Below are 24350 nucleotides of genomic sequence, written 5' to 3'. Positions count from 1 at the left end.
CATTCCTGACAGGATCCTGACACACTGTGAGACCCCACACACCCCTGACAGATTACTGAGGCACTGTGGACCCACACACACCTTATAGGGTCCTGACACACTGTGAGACTCCACACACCCCTGACAGGGTCCTGACACATTGTGAGACTCCACACACCCCTGACAGGGTCCTGTCACACTGTGAGATCCCATACCCCCCTGACAGGGTATGACATACTGTGAGACCCCACACACTCCTGACAGGATCCTGACACACTGTGAGACCCCACACACTCCTGACAGGGTCCTGACACACTGTGAGACACCACACACACCTGACAGGGCCCTGACACACTGTGAGACCCCACACGCTACTGACAAGGTGCTGATAGACAGTGAGATGCCACACAACGCTGGCAGGGTCTTGACACAGTGTCACACACCACACCCCTGACAGGGGCATGACACACTGTGAGACCCCACACACCCCTGACAGGTTCCTGACACACTGTGGACCCACACACACCTGACAGGGTCTTGACACACTGTGAGACCCCACACACCCCTGACAGGATCCTGACACACTGTAAGACCCCACACCCCCCTGACAGATTCCTGACGTACTGTGGACCCACACACACCTTATAGGGTCCTGACACACTGTGAGACTCCACACACCCCTGACAGGGTTCTGACACACTGTGAGACTCCACACACCCCTGACAGGGTCCTGTCACACTGTGTACCCACAGACATCTTATAGGTTCCTGACACACTGTGGACCCACACACACCTGACAGGGTCCTGACACACTGTGAGACCCCACACACTCCTGACAGGATCCTGACACACTGTGAGACTCCACACACCCCTGACAGATTCCTGACGCACTGTGGACCCACACACACCTTATAGGGTCCTTTCACACTGTGAGACTCCACACACCCCTGACAGGGTCCTGTCACACTGTGAGATCCCATACACCCCTGACAGGGTATGACACACTGTGAGACCCCACACACCCCTGACAGATTCCTAACGCACTGTGGACCCACACACACCTTATAGGGTCCTGACACACTGTGAGATCCCACACACCCCTGACAGGTTCCTGACACACTGTGAGACCCGACACACTCCTGACAGGTACCGAACACACTTTGAGTTCCAGTCACAGAGTGAGACACCACACACCCATGACAGGTTCCTGACACACTGTGAGACCCGACACACTCCTGACAGGATCCAAACACACTTTGAGTTTCAGTCACAAGTGAGACACCACACACCCATGACAGGATCCGATTAAAAGTTTATTCCATAGAAGAAAATGACAGTTATGACAGTCGTGGGAGATTATTCGGTACAGGACAGTCGTCGGTCAGTAAACTACAAGGGTAATACTGACCTTCACAGCACAGTTAATGTGGAAATGTGATGATCGGATTTTTATCTAGACCAGGCCTCCCTGTCCATTTTGGGGTCTGTTAATCAAATTTACTTTACTGTAGGAATATCCATTGATGAATCCAATTAATGCAATAGCTTTGAGCTAACTCGTGTGTGCTTAAATACTGAGTTCTGAGTTGAGGCATCTAACAGTTTGTCCACTGTCTGTTCCCATGGAAGATGTTCAACAGAAACACAAGGAGACTCTGCGGGCACAAACTGAAACACTGAGAGTGAACACCATCCTGATGAGGGAGAAGGTGAAGTTTTTCCAGCTGGTTGATCGATACGCTGAGCTCACGGTCATTTCTACTGTTCGAGATTGGAAACTGGTGGAACATGAGCTGCTGGCAAGAGGCAGAGACCACGAGGAGTGGAGAGAGAAACATCTCCGCGGAGAGCTGGAAAAACTCCGGACTGATCAGTTATTCCAGAGCAGGTTTTCCCAAAGTTACTCCACATCTGGGAGTTCGGCAGCAGTGGCTGGAGTCCCGGGAATCGGGAAAACAACAATGGTTCAAAAGATTGTTTATGACTGGGCCACGGGGAAAATATACCAAGAATTCCAGTTTGTCTTCAGTTTCAAATTACGGGTTTTAAACTCCATTAACAACAGAATAAACCTGAGGGAACTGATTCTGGATCAGTATCCTTATTTTGGGAATTTACTGAGAGAGGTCTGGAAGAACCCAGAGGGATTGCTGTTTATATTCGATGGGTTGGATGAATTCAAACACACAATAAATTTTGCTGACAGTCGGAGAGACACAGAACCCAAGCACCAGTGCCCAGATCCCGAGTGGTTGTGTGAAGTGTCTGACATTGTGTACAGTTTAATCCAGGGCAAGCTGCTCCCAGGGTGTTCAGTGCTGGTGACCATTTATTGGAAAACGCTCAGATCGGTATCCAGGCTGAAATCCTGGGATTTTCTGGTGAGGAACGGAAGAAATACTTCATCAGACATTTTGAAGATCAGACGGTGGCAGAAGCTGTTTTCAAACACGTGAAAGAGAACGAGATCCTATACACCATGAGCTACAACCCCTCCTACTGCTGGATCCTCGCTCTGGCACTGGGCCCCTTCTTCACACAAAGAGTCAGGGACCCACAGCGAGTTCCCAAGACCATCACCCAACTGTACTCCTACTATATTTACAACATCCTGAAAAACCACGGCCGTGAGATTGAGAACCCCCGTGATGTGTTACTCCGGGTTGGTCAGATGGCCTTCAGAGGAGTGTCCGAGAGGAAGATTGTGTTTACAGATGGAGATTTGATCAACTACAATCTGCAGCCTTCCCAGTTCCTGTCCGGGTTCCTGATGGAGGTTTTGGAGAGAGAGGATTCTGCCCGGAGCGTGGTGTGCACATTCCCACACATCACCATCCAAGAGTTTGTAGCTGCAATTGCACAATTCCTGATCCCAGATGGCAGAGATATTACGAAACTCCTCACTGAAGCCCACAACACGACAGATGGGCGATTTGAGGTATTTCTCCATTTTGTTGCTGGGCTCTCCAACCCAATGACAACTCGGGGCCTGGAGGAGTTTCTGGGTCCATTTCCTCATCAAACAACCTGCCGGGTGATTGACTGGGTGAAGGAGGAGGTTGAACGCCAGAATGGAAACACGAGGAGTGAAGCTGGTAAAAGGAGCCTCCTGAACACATTGCACTACCTGTTCGAGTCTCAGAATCGTGGACTGGCTCAGGTCGCACTGGGATCTGTGAAAACACTTTCATTCAGTGGAATTACACTGACCCCGATTGACTGCGCGGTCCTGTCTCATGTCATCGGACTCTGTGATACAATAAAATACATCGACCTGGAGAACTGCCACATTCAGTATGACGGAATACAGCGGCTGGGATCCGGGCTGCAGAAGTGCCAGGAGTTGGGGTAACTTGATTTATCTCTCACTCTGAACTGTGAAACTGTCTCATTGTGTTGTTTCAATGTAAAGGGATTCGGTAAATTTGTAGTAAATCAGATTGTGAAGAATTGTGACAAATCCCCACGGGGTCAGTCAGTAATTTCCGAAGGACGGGAGGGTTCTGTGTTTACTTGTGAAGGGATGTTGGAGACTTCATCAGATCAGTGAACAACGGCCATTGGTTTAATGGTAGTAAATCACAGGAATGGCCGTGTTTCTCGGTGCCTGTGACACGTCCATTGACAATGTTCCTTCTCACTGTTACTGACACCCAGACCGACACTGACTGCAGCAGGTGGGTCAGAGATTCACACCCCCTTCCCGTGTGAGGGACAAGAGACGATCAGCAGACTGTCCCTGTGAGAAGGAAAGAAATACCATTGTGAGATTGTTCTCCCACGGCCATTCCCCGTGTGAGACTTTGCTCACTTCCAGATACGCAAAGAGCGAGGGCGCATCTCCTCTGGGGCTCTGTTCAGACCCAACACACACGTACAAAAAATTTCTGCATCCTCTCGTCTTGTAGGATTATCATTTACCCTTGGAATCCTCCTGTGGGACATCTCATCCCAATCTCCCTTCCATTCTTTGGAATCTCGCCACCATCCCCATTCCTCCTGTGGGCTCTCTATTACTCTTTACTCATCATCCTGTGGGATCTTTTCCACACAACCCCCCCCCCCTTCCTGTGAGATCTTTCCTCCCCATCCCTCTTCCTCCTGTGAGATCTCTCTTCCCCATCCCTCTTCCACCTGTGAGATCTCTCTTCCCCATCCCTCTTCCTCCTGTGAGATCTCTCTTCCCCATCCCGCTTCCTCCTGTGAGATCTCTCTTCCCCATCCCCCTTCCTCCTGTGAGATCTCTCTTCCACATCTCCCTTCCTCATGTGGCATCTCACTTCTCCATACCCTTTCCTCCTGTGGGATCTCTCTCCCCCATTGACTTCTTCCTGTCAGATCTCTCTTTGGCATGCTCCACTGTCCTGTGCAATTTCTCTTCCCCAACCTCCTTCTTCCTGTGAGATTTCTCTTCCCAATCCCACATCCTCCTGTGGGACCTCTCTACTACATATCTGCTCCTCCTGGCTGATCTCTCAACCACTTCCCCCTTCATCCTGTTTAAACCCTCTCTCTCCTTCCCCCTTCCTCCTGTGGGATCTCTCTTCCCCATCCCCCTTCCTCCTGTGGGATCTTTCTTCACCATCCCCCTTCCTCCTGTGGGATCTCTCTTCCCCGTCCCTCTTACTCCTGTGGAATCACTCTTCCACATGCCCCTTCCTCCTGTGGGATCTCTCTTCCCCATCCCACTTCCTTCGCTGGGCTCCCTTTTCCCTATCCCCCTTCCTCCCGTGGGATCCCTCATCTCCATACCCTTTCCTCCTGTGGGATCTCTCTTCCCCATCCCCCTTCCTCCGGTGGGATCTCTCTTCCTCATCCCCCTTCCTCCTGTGAGATCTCTCCCCCCCCCATCCCCCTACCTCCTGTGGGATCTCTCTTCTCCATACCCTTTCCTCCTGTGGGATCTCTCTCCCCCATTGACTTCTTCCTGTCAGATCTCTCTTTGGCATGCTCCACTGTCCTGTGCAATTTCTCTTCCCCAACCCCCTTCTTCCTGTGAGATTTCTCTTCCCAATCCCACATCCTCCTGTGGGATCTCTCTTCCACATCTCTGCCCCTCCTGGCTGATCTCTCAACCGTTTCCCCCTTCATCCTGTTTAACCCCTCTCTCTCGTTCCCCCTTCCTCCTGTGGGATCTCTCTTCCCCATCCCCCTTCCTCCTGTGGGATCTTTTTTCCCCATTCCCCTTCCTCCTGTGGGATCTCTCTTCCCCGTCCCCCTTACTCCTGTGGGATCACTCTTCCACATGCCCCTTCCTCCTGTGGGATCTCTCTTCCCCATCCCACTTCCTTCGCTGTGCTCCCTTATCCCTTTCCCTCTTCCTCCGGTGGGATCTCTCTTCCCCATCCCCTTTCATCCTGTGGGATCTCTCCTCCCCATCCCTCGCCACCTATGAGATCTCTGTTCCTCATCACCCTTCTTCCTGTGCGATCTCTGATCCCCATCCCCCTTTTTCCTGTGGGATCACTGTTCCCCATACCGCTTGTTCCTGTGGGATCTCTGTTCCCAAACCCCTTGTTCCTGTAGGATATCACCCCACATCCCCCTTCCTCCAGTGGTAACTCTCTCTCCCATCCCGCTTCTTCCTTTGGGATCTAAGTCACGCATTACCCTTCCTCCTGTGGGATCTCTCTAACCCATCCGCCTTCCTCCTGAGGGTTCTCTGTTACCAATCCCCCTTTCTCCTGAGGGAGCTCCCTTCCCCATCCCCTTCCCTCCTGTGGGATCACTCTTCCCCATCCCCCTTCCTCCTGTGGGATCTCTCTTCCCCATCCCCTTTCCTCCTGTGGGATCTGTATTCCCCAACCCACGCCACCTATGAGATCTCTGTTCCTCATCCCCCTTCTTCCTGTTCGATCTTTGATCCCCATCCCCCTTTTTCCTGTGGTATCACTGTTCCCCATACCGCTTGTTCCTGTGGGATCTGTTCCCAATCCCCCTTGTTCCTGTAGGATTTCACCCCACATCCCCCCTTCCTCCAGTGGTATCTCTCACTCCCATCCCGCTTCTTCCTTTGGGATCTATGTCATGCATCACACTACCTCCTGTGGGATCTCTCTTCCCCATCCCCCTTCCTCCTGAGGGTTCTCTGTTCCCAATCCCCCTTCCTCCTGAGGGATCTACCTTCCCCATCCCCCCTCCTCCAGTGGGATCGTTCTCCCCCATCCGCCTACTCCATTGGGATCTCTCTTTCCCATCCCCCCTTCCACCTGTGGGATCTCTCTTCCCCATCCCTCTTCCTCCTGTGCGATCTCTGTTCCCCAACCCCCTTCTTCCTGTGGGATCTCTCTTTCCCATCCCGCTTCCTACTTTGGGATCTCTCTTTCCCAACCCCCTTCTTCCTGTGGGATCTCTGTTCCCAAACCCCCTTCCGCCTGTAGGATCTCATCCCCATCCCCCTTTCTCATGTGGGATCTCTGTTCCCCAACCCCCTTCCTCCATTGGGATCTCTCTTCCCCATCCCCTTCCCTCCTGTGGGATCTCTCTTCCCCATCCCCCTTCCTCCTGAGGGTTCTCTGTTCCCAATCCCCCTTCCTCCTGAGGGATCTACCTTCCCCATCCCCCCTCCTCCAGTGGGATCGTTCTCCCCCATCCCCCTACTCCATTGGGATCTCTCTTCGCCATCCCTCTTCCTCCTGTGAGATCCCTGTTCCCCAACCCCCTTCTTCCTGTGGGATCTCTCTTTCCCATCCCGCTTCCTCCTTTGGGATCTCTCTTTCCCAAACCCCTTCTTCCTGTGGGATCTCTGTTCCCAAACCCCCTTCCTCCTGTAGGATCTCATCCCCATCCCCCTTTCTCATGTGGGATCTCTGTTCCCCATCCCTCTTCCACATGTGAGATCTCTGTTCCCCAACCCATTTCTTCCTGTAGGATCTCTGTTCCCAATCCCCCTTCCTCCTGTAGGATCTCATCCTCATCCCCCTTCCTCATGTGGGATCTCTCTTCCCCATCCCTCTTCCTCCTGTGAGATCTCTGTTCCCCAACCCCCTTCTTCCTGTGGGAGCTCTCTTTCCCATCCCCCTTCCTCCTTTGGGATCTCTCTTTCCCAACCCCCTTCTTCCTGTGGGATCTCTGTTCCCAATCCCCCTTCCTCCTGTAGGATCTCTTCCCCATCCCCCTTGCTCCTGTGGTATCGCTCTTCTGCATCCCCCATCCTCCAGTGGTATCTCTCTCTCCCATCCCCCTTCTTCCTTTGGGATCTCTGTCACGCATCACCCTTCCTCCTGTGGGATCTATCTTCCCCATCCCCCTTCTTCCTGTGCCTTCTCTTTTCCCAATCCCCATTCCTCCTGTGGGATCGCTCTTCCCCGTCCCCCTTCCTTCTGTGGTATCTCTCTTCCCCATCCCCCCCTACTGTGGGATCTCTCTGCCCCATCCCCCATCCTCCTGTGGGATCTCTTTTCCCCATCCCCCTTCCTCCTGCGGGATCCCTCTTCCCCATCCCCCTTCCTGCTGTGGGATCTTTCTACCCCATCCCCCTTCCTCCTGTGGGATCTCTCTTCCCCGTCCCTCTTACTCCTGTGGAATCACTCTTCCACATGCCCCTTCCTCCTGTGGGATCTCTCTTCCCCATCCCACTTCCTTCGCTGGGCTCCCTTTTCCCTATCCCCCTTCCTCCCGTGGGATCTCTCTTCCCCATCCCCTTTCGTCCTGTGGGATCTCTCCTCCCCATCCCACGCCACCTATGAGATCTCTGTTCCTCATCACCCTTCTTCCTGTGCGATCTCTGATCCCCATCCCCCTTTTTCCTGTGGGATCACTGTTCCCCATACCCCTTGTTCCTGTGGGATCTCTGTTCCAAATCCCCCTTGTTCCTGTAGGATCTCACCCCACATCCCCCTTCCTCCAGTGGTATCTCTCTCTCCCATCCCGCTTCTTCCTTTGGGATCTAAGTCATGCATCACCCTTCCTCCTGTGGGATCTCTCTTCCCCATCCGCCTTCCTCCTGTGGGTTCTCTGTTCCCAATCCCTCTTCCTCCTGAGGGATCTCTCTTCCCCATCCCCCCTCCTCAAGTGGGATCGTTCTCCCCCCATCCCCCTTACTCCATCGGGATCTCTCTTTCCCATCCCCCTTCCTCCTGTGGGATCTCTCTTCCCCATCCCCCTTCCTCCTGTGGGATCTGTCTTCCCCATCCCCCTTCCTCCTGTGGGATCTGTATTCCCCTTCTCCCTTCCTCCTGTGGGATTACTCTTCCCCATCCCCCTTCCTCCTGTGAGATCTCTCCCCCCCCCATCCCCCTACCTCCTGTGGGATCTCTCTTCCACATCTCCCGTCCTCATGTGGGATCCCTCTTCTCCATACCCTTTCCTCCTGTGGGATCTCTCTTCCCCATCCCCCTTCCTCCGGTGGGAGCTCTCTTTCCCATCCCCCTTCCTCCTTTGGGATCTCTCTTTCCCAACCCCCTTCTTCCTGTGGGATCTCTGTTCCCAATCCCCCTTCCTCCTGTAGGATCTCTTCCCCATCCCCCTTGCTCCTGTGGTATCGCTCTTCTGCATCCCCCATCCTCCAGTGGTATCTCTCTCTCCCATCCCCCTTCTTCCTTTGGGATCTCTGTCACGCATCACCCTTCCTCCTGTGGGATCTATCTTCCCCATCCCCCTTCTTCCTGTGCCTTCTCTTTTCCCAATCCCCATTCCTACTGTGGGATCGCTCTTCCCCGTCCCCCTTCCTCCTGTGGTATCTCTATCTCCCATCCTCCTTCTTCCATTGGGATCTCTCTTCCCTATCCCCTTTCCTTCTGTGGCATCTCTCTTCCGCACCCCCCTTCCTCCTGTGGGATCCCTCTTTCCCATCCTCCTTCGTCCTGTGGTATCTCTCTGCCCCATCCCCCTTCGTCCTGTGGGATCCCTCTTCCCCATTCCTCCTCCTCCTGTGGTATCTCTCTTCCCCATTCCCCCTCCTCCTGTGGTATCTCTCTTCCCCATCCCCCCCTCCTGTGGTATCTCTCTGCCCCATCCCCCATCCTCGTGTGGGATCTCTTTTCCCCATCCCCCTTCCTCCTGCGGGATCCCTCTTCCCCATCCCCCTTCCTCCTGTCGGATCCCTCTTCCCCATTCCCCTTCCTCCTGTGGGATCTCCCTTCCCCATCCCAATACCTCCAGTGGGATCTCTGTTCCCCATCCCCCTTCCTTCGTTGGTATATCTCTTTCCCATCCTCCTTACTCCATGGCGATCTCTCTTTCCCAACGCCCTTCCTCCTGTGGTACCTCGCTTTCCCATCCCGCTTCCTCCTGTGGGATCTCAGTTTCGCATCCCCCTTCCTCCTTTGGAATCTCTCTATCCCATGCCCCTTTTTCCTGTGGGATCTCTGTTCCCCATCCCCCTTTTTCCTGTGGGATCTCTGTTCCCCATCCCCTTTGTTCCTGTGGGATCTCTGTTCCCCATCCCCCTTGTTCCTGTAGGAACTCTCCCCCCATCCCCTTTCCTCCTGTGGTATCTCTCTCTCCCATCCCCCTTCTTACTTTGGCATCTAAGTCACGCATCACCCTTCCTCCTGTCGGATCTCTCTTCCCCATCCCTCTTCCTCCTGTGAGATCTCTGTTCCCAAACCTCCTTCTTCCTGTGGGATCTCTGTTCCCAATCCCCCTTCCTCCTGTAGGATCTCTTCCCCATCCCCCTTCCTCCGGTGGGATCTCTCTTCCCCATCCCCTTTCATCCTGTGGGATCTCTCCTCCCCATCCCTCGCCACCTATGAGATCTCTGTTCCTCATCACCCTTCTTCCTGTGCGATCTCTGATCCCCATCCCCCTTTTTCCTGTGGGATCACTGTTCCCCATACCGCTTGTTCCTGTGGGATCTCTGTTCCCAAACCCCTTGTTCCTGTAGGATATCACCCCACATCCCCCTTCCTCCAGTGGTAACTCTCTCTCCCATCCCGCTTCTTCCTTTGGGATCTAAGTCACGCATTACCCTTCCTCCTGTGGGATCTCTCTAACCCATCCGCCTTCCTCCTGAGGGTTCTCTGTTACCAATCCCCCTTTCTCCTGAGGGAGCTCCCTTCCCCATCCCCTTCCCTCCTGTGGGATCACTCTTCCCCATCCCCCCTCCTCCAGTGGGATCGTTCTCCCCCATCCCCTTACTCCATTGGGATCTCTCTTCCCCATCCCCTTCCCTCCTGTGGGATCACTCTTCCCCATCCCCCTTCCTCCTGTGGGATCTCTCTTCCCCATCCCCTTTCCTCCTGTGGGATCTGTATTCCCCAACCCACGCCACCTATGATATCTCTGTTCCTCATCCCCCTTATTCCTGTTCGATCTTTGATCCCCATCCCCCTTTTTCCTGTGGTATCACTGTTCCCCATACCGCTTGTTCCTGTGGGATCTGTTCCCAATCCCCCTTGTTCCTGTAGGATTTCACCCCACATCCCCCTTCCTCCAGTGGTATCTCTCACTCCCATCCCGCTTCTTCCTTTGGGATCTAAGTCATGCATCACACTACCTCCTGTGGGATCTCTCTTCCCCATCCCCCTTCCTCCTGAGGGTTCTCTGTTCCCAATCCCCCTTCCTCCTGAGGGATCTACCTTCCCCATCCCCCCTCCTCCAGTGGGATCGTTCTCCCCCATCCGCCTACTCCATTGGGATCTCTCTTTCCCATCCCCCCTTCCACCTGTGGGATCTCTCTTCCCCATCCCTCTTCCTCCTGTGCGATCTCTGTTCCCCAACCCCCTTCTTCCTGTGGGATCTCTCTTTCCCATCCCGCTTCCTACTTTGGGATCTCTCTTTCCCAACCCCCTTCTTCCTGTGGGATCTCTGTTCCCAAACCCCCTTCCGCCTGTAGGATCTCATCCCCATCCCCCTTTCTCATGTGGGATCTCTGTTCCCCAACCCCCTTCCTCCATTGGGATCTCTCTTCCCCATCCCCTTCCCTCCTGTGGGATCTCTCTTCCCCATCCCCCTTCCTCCTGAGGGTTCTCTGTTCCCAATCCCCCTTCCTCCTGAGGGATCTACCTTCCCCACCCCCCCTCCTCCAGTGGGATCGTTCTCCCCCATCCCCCTACTCCATTGGGATCTCTCTTCCCCATCCCTCTTCCTCCTGTGAGATCTCTGTTCCCCATCCCCCCTCCTCAAGTGGGATCGTTCTCCCCCATCCCCCTTACTCCATCGGGATCTCTCTTTCCCATCCCCCTTTCTCCTGTGGGATCTCTCTTCCCCATCCCCCTTCCTCCTGTGGGATCTGTCTTCCCCATCCCCCTTCCTCCTGTGGGATCTGTATTCCCCTTCTCCCTTCCTCCTGTGGGATTACTCTTCCCCATCCCCCTTCCTCCTGTGAGATCTCTCCCCCCCCCCCCATCCCCCTACCTCCTGTGGGATCTCTCTTCCACATCTCCCGTCCTCATGTGGGATCCCTCTTCTCCATACCCTTTCCTCCTGTGGGATCTCTCTTCCCCATCCCCCTTCCTCCGGTGGGAGCTCTCTTTCCCATCCCCCTTCCTCCTTTGGGATCTCTCTTTCCCAACCCCCTTCTTCCTGTGGGATCTCTGTTCCCAATCCCCCTTCCTCCTGTAGGATCTCTTCCCCATCCCCCTTGCTCCTGTGGTATCGCACTTCTGCATCCCCCATCCTCCAGTGGTATCTCTCTCTCCCATCCCCCTTCTTCCTTTGGGATCTTTGTCACGCATCACCCTTCCTCCTGTGGGATCTATCTTCCCCATCCCCCTTCTTCCTGTGCCTTCTCTTTTCCCAATCCCCATTCCTACTGTGGGATCGCTCTTCCCCATCCCCCTTCCTCCTGTGGTATCTCTATCTCCCATCCTCCTTCTTCCATTGGGATCTCTCTTCCCTATCCCCTTTCCTTCTGTGGCATCTCTCTTCCGCATCCCCCTTCCTCCTGTGGGATCCCTCTTTCCCATCCTCCTTCGTCCTGTGGTATCTCTCTGCCCCATCCCCCTTCGTCCTGTGGGATCCCTCTTCCCCATTCCTCCTCCTCCTGTGGTATCTCTCTTCCCCATTCCCCCTCCTCCTGTGGTATCTCTCTTCCCCATCCCCCCCTCCTGTGGTATCTCTCTGCCCCATCCCCCATCCTCGTGTGGGATCTCTTTTCCCCATCCCCCTTCCTCCTGCGGGATCCCTCTTCCCCATCCCCCTTCCTCCTGTCGGATCCCTCTTCCCCATTCCCCTTCCTCCTGTGGGATCTCCCTTCCCCATCCCAATACCTCCAGTGGGATCTCTGTTCCCCATCCCCCTTCCTTCGTTGGTATATCTCTTTCCCATCCTCCTTACTCCATTGCGATCTCTCTTTCCCAACGCCCTTCCTCCTGTGGTACCTCGCTTTCCCATCCCGCTTCCTCCTGTGGGATCTCAGTTTCGCATCCCCCTTCCTCCTTTGGAATCTCTCTATCCCATCCCCCTTTTTCCTGTGGGATCTCTGTTCCCCATCCCCCTTGTTCCTGTGGGATCTCTGTTCCCAATCCCCCTTGTTCCTGTAGGAACTCTCCCCCATCCCCTTTCCTCCTGTGGTATCTCTCTCTCCCATCCCCCTTCTTACTTTGGCATCTAAGTCACGCATCACCCTTCCTCCTGTCGGATCTCTCTTCCCCATCCCTCTTCCTCCTGTGAGATCTCTGTTCCCAAACCTCCTTCTTCCTGTGGGATCTCTGTTCCCAATCCCCCTTCCTCCTGTAGGATCTCTTCCCCATCCCCCTTCCTCCTGTGGGATCTCACTTTCCCATCCCCCTTCCTCGTGTGGGATCTCTCTTCCCTATCCCCCTCTCCTGTGGGCTCGTTTTTTTCATATCCCCCTTCCTCCTGTGGGATCTCTTTTCCCCATCCCTCTTCCTCCTGTGATATCTCTGTTCCCCAACCCCCATCTTCATGTGGGATCTCTGTTCCCAATCCGCCTTTTTCCTGTGGGATGTCTGTACCGATTCCCCCTTCCTCCTATAGGATCTCTTCCTCATCCCTCTTCCTCCTGTGGGATCTCTCTTCCCCATCCCGCTTGCTCCTGTGGTATCGCTCTTCTGCATCCCCCATCCTCCAGTGGCATCTCTCTCTCCCATCCCCCTTCTTCCTTTGGGATCTCTGTCACGCATCACCCTTCCTCCTGTAGGATCTATCTTCCCCATCCCTATTTCTTCCTGTGCCTTCTCTTTTCCCAATCCCCATTCCTCCTGTGGGATCGCTCTTCCCCGTCCCCCTTCCTCCTGTGGTATCTCTATCTCCCATCTTCCTTCTTCCATTGGGATCTCTCTTCCCTATCCCCCTTCCTTCTTTGGAATCTCTCTATCCCATCCCCCTTCTTCCTTTGGGATCTAAGTCACGCATCACCTTTCCTACTGTGGGATCTCTCTTCCACATCCCTCTTCCTCATGTGAGATCTCTGTTCCCCATCCCCCTTCCTCCAGTGGGATCTCTCTTCCCCATCCCCCTTCCTCCAGTGGGATCTCCCTTCCCCATCCCCCTTCCTCCTGTGGGATCTCTCTTCCCCATCCCCCTTCCTCCTGTGGGATCTCCCTTCCCCATCCCCCTTACTCCTGTGGGATCTCTCTTCCCCATTCCCTTTCCTCCTGTGGGATCTCTTCCACATCCCCCTACCTCCTGTGGGATCTCACTTTCCCATCCCCCTTCCTCCTTTGGGATCTCTCTTTCCCATCCCGCTTCCTCCAGTGGGATCTCTCTTCCCCATCCCCCTTCCTCCTGTGGGATCACTCTTCCCCTTCCCCCTTGCTCCTGTGGCATGTCTCTTCCCCATCCCCCTTCCTCCTTTGGGATCTCTCTTTCCCATCCCGCTTCCTCCAGTGGGATCTCTCTTCCCCATCCCACTTCCTCCTGTGGGATCACTCTTCCCCTTCCCCCTTGCTCCTGTGGCATGTCTCTTCCCCATCCCCCTTCCTCCTGTGGGATCTCTCTTCCCCATCTCCCTTCACACCTTTGGGATCTCTCTAGCCCATCCCACATCTTCCTGTGGGATCACTGTTCCCCATCCCACTTGTTCCACTGGGATCTCTGTTCCCAATACCCCTTGTTCCTGTTGGATCTCTCCCCCATCCCCCTTCCTCCTGTGGGTTCTCTCTCCCATCCCCCTTCTTCCTTTGGGATCTAAGACACGCATCACCCTTCCTCCTGTGGGATCTCTCTTCCCGATCCCTCTTACTCCTGTGGGATCCCTCTTCGCCTTCCAGCCTCTTCCTCATGTGGGATCACTCTTCCCCATACCACTTCCTTCTGTGGGGTCTCTTTTCCCGATCCCTCTTACTCCTGTGGGATCCCTCTTAGCCTTCCAGCCTCATCCTGCAGGATCTCTCTTCCCTATCCCTCCTCCACCTGTGGGATCTCTCTTTCCCATCCCACTTCCTCCTGTGGGATCTCTCTTCCCCATCCCACTTCCACCTGTGGGATCACTCATCCTCATCCCCCTTCCTCCTGTGGTATTTCTCTCTCCCATCCCCCTTCTTCCTTTGGGATCTAAGTCACGCATCACCCTTACTCCTGTGGGATCTCTCTTCCACATCTCCCTTCCTCCTGTGTGTTCTCTGTTCCCAATCCCCCTTCCTACTGTGGGATCTCTCTTCCGCATCCCCCCTCCTAAGGTGGGATCGCTCTCCCCCATCCCCCTTCCTCCTGTGATATCTCTGTTCCCCAACCCCCTTCTTCCTGTGGGATCTGTGTTCCCAATCCCCCTTGTTCCTGTAGGATCTCTCCCCCATCCCTTTCCTCCTGTAGTATCTCTCTCACCCATCCCCCTTACTCCATTGGGATCTCTCTTCCCCATCCCCCTGCCTCCTGTGGGATCTCTCTTCCCCATCCCCCTGCCTCCTGTGGGATCTCTCTTCCCCATCCCCCTTCCTCCTGTGGGATCTCTCTTCCCAATCCCCCATCCTCCTGTGGGATCTCTCTTCCCCATCCCCCTTCCTCCAGTGGGATCTCTCTCCCCCATCCCCTTCCTCCTGTGGTATCTCTCTCACCAATCCCACTTACTCCATTGGGATCTCTCTTCCCCATCTCCCTGCCTCCTGTGGGATCTCTATTCCCCATCCCCCTTCCTCCAGTGGGATCTCTCTTCCCATTCCCCACTCCTCCAGTGGGATCTCTCTCCCCCATCCCCTTCCTCCTGTGGTATCTCTCTCACCAATCCCCCTTACTCCATTGGGATCTCTCTTCCCCATCTCCCTGCCTCCTGTGGGATCTCTATTCCCCATCCCCCTTCCTCCAGTGGGATCTCTCTTCCCATTCCCCACTCCTCCAGTGGGATCTCCCTTCCCCATCCCCTTTCCTCCTGTGGGACCTCCCTTCCCAATCCCCTATCCTCCTGTGGGATCTCTCTTCCCCATCCCCCTTCCTCCAGTGGGATCTCCCTTACCCATCCCCCTTCCTCCAGTGGGATCTCCCTTACCCATCCCCCTTCCTCCTGTGGGATCTCCCTTCCCCATCCCCCTTCCTCCTGTCGGATCTCCTTTCCCCATCCCCCTTCCTCCAGTGGGATCTCCCTTACCCATCCCCCTTCCTCCTGTGGGATCTCTCTTCCCCATCCCCCTTACTCCTGTGTGATCTCTTCCACATCCCCCTACCTCCTGTGGGATCTCACTTTCCCATCCCCCTTCCTCCTTTGGGATCTCTCTTTCCCATCCCCCTTCCTCCTGTGGGATCTCTCTTCCCCATCCCCCTTCCTCCTGTGGGATCACTCTTCCCCTTCCCCCTTCCTCCTGTGGCATGTCTCTTCCCCATCCCCCTTCCTCCTGTGGCATGTCTCTTCCCCATCCCCCTACCTCCTGTGGGATCTCTCTTCCCCATCTCCCTTCACACCATTGGGATCTCTCTATCCCATCCCACATCTTCCTGTGGGATCACTGTTCCCCATCCCACTTGTTCCACTGGGACCTCTGTTCCCAATACACCTTGTTCCTGTTGGATCTCTCCCCCATCCGCCTTCCTCCTGTGGGTTCTCTCTCAATCCCCCTTCTTCCTTTGGGATCTAAGACACGCATCACCCTTCCTCCTGTGGGATCTCTCTTCCCGATCCCTCTTACTCCTGTGGGATCCCTCTTCGCCTTCCAGGGTCTTCCTGCGGGATCTCTCTTCCCCATCCCCCCTCCTCCTGTGGGATCTCTCTTCCCCATCCCCCTTCCTCATGTGGGAGCTATCTCTCCCATCCCCATTCCTCCTGTGGGATCTCTCATCCACATCCACCTTCCTCTAGTGGGATCTCTCTTCCACATCCCCCTTCCTCCTGCGGGATCTCTCTTCCCCATCCCCCCTCCTTCTGTGGGGACTCTTTTCCCTATCCCCCTTCCTCCTGTAGGATCTATCTCTCCCATCCCCATTCCTCCTGTGGGATCTCTCATCCACATCCACCTTCCTCTAGTGGGATCTCTCTTCCACATCCCCCTTCCTCCTGTGGGGTCTCTCTTCCACATCCCCCTTCCTCCTGTGGGATCCCTCTTCGCCTTCCAGCCTCTTCCTGCGGGATCTCTCTTCCCCATCCCCCCTCCACCTGTGGGATCACTCATCCTCATCCCCCTTCCTCCTGTGGTATTTCTCTCTCCCATCCCCCTTCTTCCTTTGGGATCTAAGTCATGCATCACCCTTACTCCTGTGGGATCTCTCTTCCACATCTCCCTTCCTCCTGTGTGTTCTCTGTTCGCAATCCCCCTTCCTCCTGTGGGATCTCTCTTCCGCATCCCCCCTCCTAAGGTGGGATCGCTCTCCCCCATCCCCTTCCTCCTGTGGTATCTCTCTCACCCATCCCCCTTACTCCATTGGGATCTATCTTCCCCATCCCCTTTCCTCCTGTGGGATCTCTCTTCCCCATCCCCCTTCCTCCTGTGGGATCTCTCTTCCCCATCCTCCTTCCTCCAGTGGGATCTCTCTTCCCCATCCCCCTTCCTCCAGTGGGATCTCCCTTCCCCATCCCCCTTCCTCCTGTGGGATCTCCCTTCCCAATCCCCCATCCTCCTGTGGGATCTCTCTTCCCCATCCCCCTTCCTCCAGTGGGATCTCTCTCCCCCATCCCCTTCCTCCTGTGGTATCTCTCTCACCCATCCCCCTTACTCTATTGGGATCTCTCTTCCCCATCCCCCTGCCTCCTGTGGGATCTCTCTTCCCCATCCCCCTTCCTCCAGTGGGATCTCTCTTCCCCATCCCACTTCCTCCAGTGGGATCTCCCTTCCCCATCCCCCTTCCTCCTGTGGGATCTCCCTTCCCAATCCCCTATTCTCCTGTGGGATCTCTCTTCCCCATCCCCCTTCCTCCTGTGGGATCTCTCTTCCCCATCCCCCTTCCTCCTGTCGGATCTCCCTTCCCCATCCCCCTTACTCCTGTGGGATCTCTCTTCCCCATCCCCCTTCCTCCTGTGTGATCTCTTCCACATCCCCCTACCTCCTGTGGGATCTCACTTTCCCATCCCCCTTCCTCCTTTGGGATCTCTCTTTCCCATCCCCCTTCCTCCTGTGGGATCTCTCTTCCCCATCCCCCTTCCTCCTGTGGGATCACTCTTCCCCTTCCCCCTTCCTCCTGTGGCATGTCTCTTCCCCATCCCCCTACCTCCTGTGGGATCTCTCTTCCCCATCTCCCTTCACACCTTTGGGATCTCTCTATCCCATCCCACATCTTCCTGTGGGATCACTGTTCCCCATCCCACTTGTTCCACTGGGACCTCTGTTCCCAATACACCTTGTTCCTGTTGGATCTCTCCCCTATCCGCCTTCCTCCTGTGGGTTCTCTCTCAATCCCCCTTCTTCCTTTGGGATCTAAGACACGCATCACCCTTCCTCCTGTGGGATCTCTCTTCTCGATCCCTCTTACTCCTGTGGGATCCCTCTTCGCCTTCCAGGGTCTTCCTGCGGGATCTCTCTTCCCCATCCCCCTTCCTCATGTGGGAGCTATCTCTCCCATCCCCATTCCTCCTGTGGGATCTCTCATCCACATCCACCTTCCTCTAGTGGGATCTCTCTTCCACATCCCCCTTCCTCCTACGGGATCTCTCTTCCCCATCCCCCCTCCTTCTGTGGGGTCTCTTTTCCCTATCCCCCTTCCTCCTGTAGGATCTATCTCTCCCATCCCCATTCCTCCTGTGGGATCTCTCATCCACATCCACCTTCCTCTAGTGGGATCTCTCTTCCACATCCCCCTTCCTCCTGTGGGGTCTCTCTTCCCCATCCCCCTTCCTCCTGTGGGATCTCTCTTCCCCATCCCCCTGCCTCCTGTGGGATCTCTCTTCCCCATCCCCCTTCCTCCTGTGGGATCTCTCTTCCCCATCCTCCTTCCTCCAGTGGGATCTCTCTCCCCCATCCCCTTCCTCCTGTGGTATCTCTCTCACCCATCCCCCTTACTCCATTGGGATCTCTCTTCCCCATCCCCCTGCCTCCTGTGCGATCTCTCTTCCCCAACCCCCTTCCTCCAGTGGGATCTCTCTTCCCCATCCCACTTCCTCCAGTGGGATCTCCCTTCCCCATCCCCCTTCCTCCTGTGGGATCTCCCTTCCCAATCCCCTATTCTCCTGTGGGATCTCTCTTCCCCATCCCCCTTCCTCCTGTCGGATCTCCCTTCCCCATCCCCCTTCCTCCTGTCGGATCTCCCTTCCCCATCCCCCTTACTCCTGTGGGATCTCTCTTCCCCATCCCCCTTCCTCCAGTGTGATCTCTTCCACATCCCCCTACCTCCTGTGGGATCTCACTTTCCCATCCCCCTTCCTCCTTTGGGATCTCTCTTTCCCATCCCCCTTCCTCCTGTGGGATCTCTCTTCCCCATCCCCCTTCCTCCTGTGGGATCACTCTTCCCCTTCCCCCTTCCTCCTGTGGCATGTCTCTTCCCCATCCCCCTTCCTCCTGTGGGATCTCTCTTCCCCATCTCCCTTCACACCTTTGGGATCTCTCTATCCCATCCCACATCTTCCTGTGGGATCACTGTTCCCCATCCCACTTGTTCCACTGGGACCTCTGTTCCCAATACACCTTGTTCCTGTTGGATCTCTCCCCCATCCGCCTTCCTCCTGTGGGTTCTCTCTCAATCCGCCTTCTTCCTTTGGGATCTAAGACACGCATCACCCTTCCTCCTGTGGGATCTCTCTTCTCGATCCCTCTTACTCCTGTGGGATCCCTCTTCGCCTTCCAGGGTCTTCCTGCGGGATCTCTCTTCCCCATCCCCCCTCCTCCTGTGGGATCTCTCTTCCCCATCCCCCTTCCTCATGTGGCAGCTATCTCTCCCATCCCCATTCCTCCTGTGGGATCTCTCATCCATATCCACCTTCCTCTAGTGGGATCTCTCTTCCACATCCCCCTTCCTCCTACGGGATCTCTCTTCCCCATCCCCCCTCCTTCTGTGGGGTCTCTTTTCCCTATCCCCCTTCCTCCTGTAGGATCTATCTCTCCCATCCCCATTCCTCCTGTGGGATCTCTCATCCACATCCACCTTCCTCTAGTGGGATCTCTCTTCCACATCCCCCTTCCTCCTGTGGGGTCTCTCTTCCCCATCCCCCTTCCTCCTGTGGGATCCCTCTTCGCCTTCCAGCCTCTTCCTGCGGGATCTCTCTTCCCCATCCCCCCTCCACCTGTGGGATCACTCATCCTCATCCCCCTTCCTCCTGTGGTATTTCTCTCTCCCATCCCCCTTCTTCCTTTGGGATCTAAGTCACGCATCACCCTTACTCCTGTGGGATCTCTCTTCCACATCTCCCTTCCTCCTGTGTGTTCTCTGTTCGCAATCCCCCTTCCTCCTGTGGGAACTCTCTTCCGCATCCCCCCTCCTCCAGTGGGATCGCTCTCCCCCAACCCACTTCCTCCTGTGATATCTCTGTTCCCCAACCACCTTCTTCCTGTGGGATCTGTGTTCCCAATCCCCCTTGTTCCTGTAGGATCTCGCCCCATCCCCTTCCTCCTGTGGTATCTCTCTCACCCATCCCCCTTACTCCATTGGGATCTCTCTTTCCCTTCCCCTTCCTACTGTGGGATCTCTCTTCCCCATCCCTCTTCCTCCTGTGATATCTCTGTTCCACAACCCCCTTCTTCCTGTGGGATCTCTGTTCCCAATCCCCCTTCTTCCTGTGGGATGTCTGTTCCCAATCCCCCTTCTTCCTGTGGGATGTCTGTTCCGATTCCCCCTTCCTCCTGTAGGATCTCTTCCCCATCCCTCTTCCTCCTGTGGGATCTCTCTTCCCCATCCCCCTTCCTCCTGTGGTATCTCTCTCACCCATCCCCCTTACTCCATTGGGATCTATCTTCCCCATCCCCCTTCCTCCTGTGGGATCTCTCTTCCCCATCCCCCTTCCTCCTGTGGGATCTCTCTTCCCCATCCTCCTTCCTCCAGTGGGATCTCTCTTCCCCATCCCCCTTCCTCCAGTGGGATCTCCCTTCCCCATCCCCCTTCCTCCTGTGGGATCTCCCTTCCCAATCCCCTATTCTCCTGTGGGATCTCTCTTCCCCATCCCCCTTCCTCCTTTGGGATCTCTCTTTCCCATCCCCCTTCCTCCTGTGGGATCTCTCTTCCCCATCCCCCTTCCTCCTGTGGGATCACTCTTCCCCTTCCCCCTTCCTCCTGTGGCATGTCTCTTCCCCATCCCCCTACCTCCTGTGGGATCTCTCTTCCCCATCTCCCTTCACACCTTTGGGATCTCTCTATCCCATCCCACATCTTCCTGTGGGATCACTGTTCCCCATCCCACTTGTTCCACTGGGACCTCTGTTCCCAATACACCTTGTTCCTGTTGGATCTCTCCCCCATCCGCCTTCCTCCTGTGGGTTCTCTCTCAATCCCCCTTCTTCCTTTGGGATCTAAGACACGCATCACCCTTCCTCCTGTGGGATCTCTCTTCTCGATCCCTCTTACTCCTGTGGGATCCCTCTTCGCCTTCCAGGGTCTTCCTGCGGGATCTCTCTTCCCCATCCCCCTTCCTCATGTGGGAGCTATCTCTCCCATCCCCATTCCTCCTGTGGGATCTCTCATCCACATCCACCTTCCTCTAGTGGGATCTCTCTTCCACATCCCCCTTCCTCCTACGGGATCTCTCTTCCCCATCCCCCCTCCTTCTGTGGGGTCTCTTTTCACTATCCCCCTTCCTCCTGTAGGATCTATCTCTCCCATCCCCATTCCTCCTGTGGGATCTCTCATCCACATCCACCTTCCTCTAGTGGGATCTCTCTTCCACATCCCCCTTCCTCCTGTGGGGTCTCTCTTCCCCATCCCCCTTCCTCCTGTGGGATCTCTCTTCCCCATCCCCCTGCCTCCTGTGGGATCTCTCTTCCCCATCCCCCTTCCTCCTGTGGGATCTCTCTTCCCCATCCTCCTTCCTCCAGTGGGATCTCTCTTCCCCATCCCCCTTCCTCCAGTGGGATCTCCCTTCCCCATCCCCCTTCCTCCTGTGGGATCTCCCTTCCCAATCCCCCATCCTCCTGTGGGATCTCTCTTCCCCATCCCCCTTCCTCCTGTGGGATCTCTCTCCCCCATCCCCTTCCTCCTGTGGTATCTCTCTCACCCATCCCCCTTACTCCATTGGGATCTCTCTTCCCCATCCCCCTGCCTCCTGTGCAATCTCTCTTCCCCATCCCCCTTCCTCCAGTGGGATCTCTCTTCCCCATCCCACTTCCTCCAGTGGGATCTCCCTTCCCCATCCCCCTTCCTCCTGTGGGATCTCCCTTCCCAATCCCCTATTCTCCTGTGGGATCTCTCTTCCCCATCCCCCTTCCTCCTGTGGGAGCTCCCTTCCCCATCCTCCTTCCTCCTGTGGGATCTCTCTTCCCCATCCCCCTTCCTCCTGTCGGATCTCCCTTCCCCATCCCCCTTACTCCTGTGGGATCTCTCTTCCCCATCCCCCTTCCTCCTGTGTGATCTCTTCCACATCCCCCTACCTCCTGTGGGATCTCACCTTCCCATCCCCCTTCCTCCTTTGGGATCTCTCTTTCCCATCCCCCTTCCTCCTGTGGGATCTCTCTTCCCCATCCCCCTTCCTCCTGTGGGATCACTCTTCCCCTTCCCCCTTCCTCCTGTGGCATGTCTCTTCCCCATCCCCCTACCTCCTGTGGGATCTCTCTTCCCCATCTCCCTTCACACCTTTGGGATCTCTCTATCCCATCCCACATCTTCCTGTGGGATCACTGTTCCCCATCCCACTTGTTCCACTGGGACCTCTGTTCCCAATACACCTTGTTCCTGTTGGATCTCTCCCCCATCCGCCTTCCTCCTGTGGGTTCTCTCTCAATCCCCCTTCTTCCTTTGGGATCTAAGACACGCATCACCCTTCCTCCTGTGGGATCTCTCTTCTCGATCCCTCTTACTCCTGTGGGATCCCTCTTCGCCTTCCAGGGTCTTCCTGCGGGATCTCTCTTCCCCATCCCCCCTCCTCCTGTGGGATCTCTCTTCCCCATCACCCTTCCTCATGTGGCAGCTATCTCTCCCATCCCCATTCCTCCTGTGGGATCTCTCATCCACATCCACCTTCCTCTAGTGGGATCTCTCTTCCACATCCCCCTTCCTCCTACGGGATCTCTCTTCCCCATCCCCCCTCCTTCTGTGGGGTCTCTTTTCCCTATCCCCCTTCCTCCTGTAGGATCTATCTCTCCCATCCCCATTCCTCCTGTGGGATCTCTCATCCACATCCACCTTCCTCTAGTGGGATCTCTCTTCCACGTCCCCCTTCCTCCTGTGGGGTCTCTCTTCCCCATCCCCCTTCCTCCTGTGGGATCCCTCTTCGCCTTCCAGCCTCTTCCTGCGGGATCTCTCTTCCCCATCCCCCCTCCACCTGTGGGATCACTCATCCTCATCCCCCTTCCTCCTGTGGTATTTCTCTCTCCCATCCCCCTTCTTCCTTTGGGATCTAAGTCACGCTTCACCCTTACTCCTGTGGGATCTCTCTTCCACATCTCCCTTCCTCCTGTGTGTTTTCTGTTCGCAATCCCCCTTCCTCCTGTGGGAACTCTCTTCCGCATCCCCCCTCCTCCAGTGGGATCGCTCTCCCCCAACCCCCTTCCTCCTGTGATATCTCTGTTCCCCAACCACCTTCTTCCTGTGGGATCTGTGTTCCCAATCCCCCTTGTTCCTGTAGGATCTCGCCCCATCCCCTTCCTCCTGTGGTATCTCTCTCACCCATCCCCCTTACTCCATTGGGATCTCTCTTTCCCTTCCCCTTCCTCCTGTGGGATCTCTCTTCCCCATCCCTCTTCCTCCTGTGATATCTCTGTTCCACAACCCCCTTCTTCCTGTGGGATCTCTGTTCCCAATCCCCCTTCTTCCTGTGGGATGTCTGTTCCCAATCCCCCTTCTTCCTGTGGGATGTCTGTTCCGATTCCCCCTTCCTCCTGTAGGATCTCTTCCCCATCCCTCTTCCTCCTGTGGGATCTCTCTTCCCGATCCCCCTTGCTCCTGTGGTATCGCTCTTCTGCATCCCCCATCCTCCAGTGGTATCTCTCTCTCCCATCCCCCTTCTTCCTTTGGGATCTCTGTCACGCATCACCCTTCCTCCTGTGGGATCTATCTTCCCCATCCCCTTTCTTCCTGTGCCTTCTCTTTTCCCAATCCCCATTCCTCCTGTGGGATCGCTCTTCCCCGTCCCCCTTCCTCCTGTGGTATCTCTATCTCCCATCCTCCTTCTTCCTTTGGGATCTCTCTTCCCTATCCCCCTTCCCTCTGTGGTATCTCTCTGCCCCATCCCCCATCCTCCTGTGGGATCTCTTTTCCCCTTCCCCCTTCCTCCTGCGGGATCCCTCTTCCCCATCCCCCTTCCTCCTGTCGGATCCCTCTTCCCCATCCCCCTCCCTCCTGTGGGATCCCTCTTCCCCATCCCCCTTCCTCCTGCGGGATCCCTCTTCCCCATCCCCCTTCCTCCTGTCGGATCCCTCTTCCCCATCCCAATTCCTCCTGTGGGATCTCCCTTCCCCATCCCAATACCTCCAGTGGGATCTCTGTTCCCCATCCCCCTTCCTTCGTTGGTATATCTCTTTCCCATCCTCCTTACTCCATTGCGATCTCTCTTTCCCAACGCCCTTCCTCCTGTGGTACCTCGCTTTCCCATCCCCCTTCCTCCTGTGGGATCTCTCTTTCGCATCCCACTTCCTCCTTTGGAATCTCTCTATCCCATCCCCCTTTTTCCTGTGGGATCTCTGTTCCCCATCCCCCTTGTTCCTGTGGGATCTCTGTTCCCAATCCCCATGTTCCTGTAGGAACTCTCCCCCATCCCCTTTCCTCCAGTGGTATCTCTCTCTCCCATCCCCCTTCTTCATCTGGCATCTAAGTCACGCATCACCCTTCCTCCTGTCGGATCTCTCTTCCCCATCCCTCTTCCTCCTGTGAGATCTCTGTTCCCCATCCCCCTTCCTCCTGTGGGATCTCTTCCCCATCCCCCTACCTCCTGTGGGATCATACTTTCCCATCCCCCTTCCTCGTGTGGGATCTCTCTTCCCTATCCCCCTCTCCTGTGGGCTCGTTTTTTTTCCTATCCCCCTTCCTCCTGT

Source organism: Hemitrygon akajei, unplaced genomic scaffold, assembly GCF_048418815.1.
Source record: "Hemitrygon akajei unplaced genomic scaffold, sHemAka1.3 Scf000122, whole genome shotgun sequence".
NCBI lineage: Eukaryota > Metazoa > Chordata > Chondrichthyes > Myliobatiformes > Dasyatidae > Hemitrygon > Hemitrygon akajei.
The sequence above is the reverse complement of the archived record's forward strand: the minus strand, read 5'-3'. Positions refer to the sequence as shown.